General features: G+C 41.3%; 1 protein-coding gene across 1 annotated transcript in view; it reads right to left on the bottom strand.

Moving 5' to 3' along the window:
- The window catches only part of abcg4b (ATP-binding cassette, sub-family G (WHITE), member 4b), a 103774-nt gene extending 100129 nt beyond the window's left edge, over positions 1–3645 (bottom strand). Inside the window, 1 exon segment of the mRNA XM_084330662.1 lies at positions 3466–3645. The gene's annotated coding sequence lies outside the window, so the exon portion shown is untranslated.
- Positions 3646–4279: the final 634 nt, after the last annotated feature.

Genomic DNA, 4279 nt, shown 5'->3' on the forward strand with positions numbered 1-4279 from the left:
TGAAGTTCAGGCCTGCCATTTCGGACAAAATCTGCCACAGATAACACTCCATACCAGAATGTATTACACTAAGGGTGGAAAGGCAGGGTTTTGCACACTGTCAGAGTCAAAGAGACAGGATGCTGCAGCAATCTGGACACAAATGGATCCAGTCCTAAAAGATATCAAGACAAAATATCCACAGGTTACCACCGTGCACTTTTGGTCTGATGGTCCAAGCAAACAAGAACAAGAAGAACTTTTTTCTTCTGTCTGGTATCCCACCTACACTGGGGTTTGAAAGGACAACGTGGAACTTCTTCCCCACTTCTCATGGTAAGGGCGCACCAGACGGCATTGGCGGAACAGTAAAAAGAACAGCTGACAACCTGGTCCTGAGAGGAAATTATGTGACTGATGGACACATATTCTTCAAAAAGGTCTCAAACAGTCTGAATGGTGTTCAGCTGTATCATATTGTGGAAGAAGACATGCAAAGATACGACACACTTCTCATGAATCCTCTCAAACCGGTTCCCTCAACAAGACAAATACACCAGATCATCGCACATAAGGACAGGATCCACAACAGACAACTATCCTGCTTTTGCAGCGAGATGTTGGATTGCCAGTGCTTCTGCCCAGCTACCTCCTATTACCATGGCAACCCATGAGAACAGCAGAGTGATACACGGAGGGCAAGGAAGAAGAGACCTCTGGCCATGTTGTGGGAGGAGATGGAAAATGAGATGGAAGAGGGTATGGAGATGGAAGATGTAATGGAGGAGTTGGACGAAGAACCTTTGAAAGGTCCTGAGGGTACGGTGACAGTAAAGACTGTTAGCAGCCTTAGTAATGGAGACTGGTTAGGTTAGCAGTAGTATATGATGACCACTGGTGGCTAGCCAAGACCATCGATGTGGATAATGAGCAACAAGATGTGAAAGTGGAATTTCTGCATCCCCATGGTCCAACAGAAATGTGGTTCAGCCCAAATGTGGCAAGAAGGATGTCTGTTTCTGCCCAGTTCAAGACATCATAGTGAAACTAATCAGAAATGCAGAAGGAAAGGAAGAGGAGAAGTGGGTGAGAAAGTGGAGATCAGGAAGTGGTGTAGAGGAGGTAGATGAAAACAGGGACGAGAAGAAGGGGTCCTGTTCTCCATTACTGTTTTTGTTGTTGGAAACGGTGCATTTTGTAATAGTTGGAAACAGTGTATGTAAAGTGTGTTGTTTATTACAATTGAGTTAACAAAATGTTCAGTATAAGACAAGGAGTTATTAGTTCTTATTATTGTCACTTCCATCTGTTTAAAAAATTGAGCAGAGATGCAAATCCAATTTTGTCAACTCCGTCAGTTTCTCGTCAACACCGTCAGATCATTGTCAACACCGTCAGATATTTATTTTTGTTAATCTTGGGGAAAATACAAATTCCTTCTTCAGTTTATGTTGTTTAAGTAATAAAGGAGCATTAGATCTTCATCCTCTTGTGTCTTATTTACTTAATGATCTTTTTTTTATCATATCAAAATTAAAAACAAAGTTTGAAAATGCTAATATTTCTAACTCTGGGTTTTCAGAATAGTGTGAAATTACACCTGAGGTTTATATATTATATTTTATTGCATACCAGAGTAACTAAACACTATTACAACATACTTCAGAACTTCAGATTCTTGTTGGACTGGAATAATTAGAATTATATACTTTTTTGTGTGTCTGACGGAGTTAACACAAATCAAGTTTCAAAGGGAAACATGTGAATTTGTTGAAAATGTTTTTCTATGTAGAGCCTGTACCTTTACATGGTTAAATAGCTCAGACCTTTCTCTACATGAATATATAACTCTAATTAATATAGTGTGCATTCTCAAAATATAATATTTAAAAAGTGTTTTGTCCCGACTCTCAAGAATCAGTGAGCTATATATGCTTTTCTAATATCAACAATACCGGTACATTAGGGAGCTGGGGATTAGATGGTATAACAGTTGGGAGAAGTTGACCATCTGACACAGGTTCAGCTGCAGACCTCAGTTAGTCTATTATACCACCATCCATGGTATTTCAGAGACAAGGCTTCAGGTTTAATTTATGAAGCCTAAAGCGTCTTGCACTGCTGCCTGCATGGTGTTCAGATTTTTGCTAACATTACACGTTATTATAAGCCTGGGTTACGGTTACTGCAGGGTCTATATGCCATAAGGATATTCTAATAAGCTCAAACTTATGGAAGTAGGTTAACAGCTCTGGTCTCCCATGACTTTGTGCAAGAATAAGACCCAAATCAAAAGGCTTGGGGGCGGAAAAAAAATGTAAAAGCTTGTGTAGACATTCCAACTGAGGGCTAGAGAATAGCATAGACCCCCTCACCCCCCCCCCCCCCCCGCCACCCCACCCCCCCCCGACGACCCCCGACCCCCCCCCCCCCCCAGACGGACCATACAGCACTTTTCAATTGCCACGTGAAAGAACAGAGGTGGTGATACAGTAGGAGTCCCCTGTCCTTTAAAGTCTATGACGTAGAGACCCTATACGGATATAATCCATAGGTTTACAGTAGCGACATTCTTTTGCACGTGACTTTATTATAAGAGTATATCTCTTTTTAATATGACCGCGTTTAACGGTCAAGAATCAAGACTCCGAGCAGAATTAGACACATTCACGTCGTCATGTAATAAATAAAGGTGAATTGTTACAATTAATACTTAATAATGTAGTAGGTCAAATATTTGGGTACAATCTTCCATGTATATATAATGCTCGTGATCATCAAAAGAAACGTACCTAAAAAAAAGTTGACTGCCACACACAACGTATATATAGCCTAAACAATGTTTTCTTGTTCTGTCGTGTAATTTAATAATAAGACAAATAGTATCAATTAAACACCACGCTATAAAGAGAGACACATCTGAAATGAAATGTATATACTGTACAGAGATGACATGTGATGAAGTATCCTGGCATTATTAGACTATCGTACGGTATTTCCTTCTTCAACCCTTTGACATTCATCATCATCATCATCATCATCATCGATCATGACGCAAAACGAGGGTCGCATATCGCAGATGCTTGTATGGCTGCCCATACAATTCGCATTATTCCTTTAGTTTTTTTTAAATAACGGCTGTATATATATATAATTATATACGGGGCAAAATCAGCGCACACACGGCCACGGGACAGTGACGCGCCGCATATGTGCTTATAATAAGCTTATTCTCACACAGTGGTCACTGTCTGTCCAGTGTTTTTACTGAGATGCTTTGTTGTTCTTCTCCATTTGCCCTCCTGTACACACACACACACAGCCCGTAAAACAAAAACAATGCGAATAATAAATAAATGTAAAAAAATATATACCTGAGACTATAATTGTCCCGATCGAGGTGACAGAAATAATAACTCAGCACGCCTAAAAAAAAAAAAAAACCTATCGATAACTTTCCAACCCAAAACAATTCAATAAACCTACGTGTACGACGTTGATAAGTTGACGTTATTATCCTCCTGTGGTGGTGTTGTTGTTATTATTATCCTTCTTCTTGTTGCTGTACCGCATACAGTTACAGTAGCTGCTGCTGCCCAGTGCTCCTCTATAGCGGTGCAGCCTCCTCGTCTTGTCGGGCTGTAGCATCTAGCACTGCACCCTGTGGGTAGATCTCTCTCTCCGACAGGGCGGCGCAGGGAGAGGGCTGCTGCTGCAGGTCTGCAGGGGTGGTGTTGTTAAAGAGCCAAACTGTCAGCTTTGTGCTTCACGTGGTGGGGGGGGGGGGGGGGGGGGGGGAGAAGAGAACAAAATGCTACTTCGTGGAAAATTGACTCCCATTAATCTTGACGCAAGCGGACAGGTGTGTAGTAGTGTAGGCTTATGTTTATGTAACCCAAATAATAGGCGGACGTATGCTCTAGTTTAATTAGGCGGGTGGTGGACATTTATTTTATTTATTTATTTATTTAACCTTTATTTATCCAGGCAAGCGAATTAAGAACAAATTCTTATATTACAAATTGAAATTGACGGGGCGGCCAATCACGTTAACCCTTTCACTGCTGCTGCCACACTACAGAAGGTTAACCGTCGTCGGTACGGTAGTAGTGTGTGATAGTAAAGGGTTAACCTTCTGTAGTGTGTGTGGTAGTAGTGAAAGGGTTAATAATAACCCTTTGCCGTGTGGCCGTGAAAGGGTTATAACCTTCGTTCTGTGTATTGTCGCGTGTGGTGAAAGGGTCAAACCGTTTGGTGGTGGTGCTGCGGCAGTGAAAGGGTTAAGGCATAATTATTGCAC

This window comes from Notolepis coatsorum (assembly GCF_963971535.1).
Source record: "Notolepis coatsorum genome assembly, chromosome: 1".
In the NCBI taxonomy this organism is placed as follows: Eukaryota; Metazoa; Chordata; class Actinopteri; order Aulopiformes; family Paralepididae; genus Notolepis; species Notolepis coatsorum.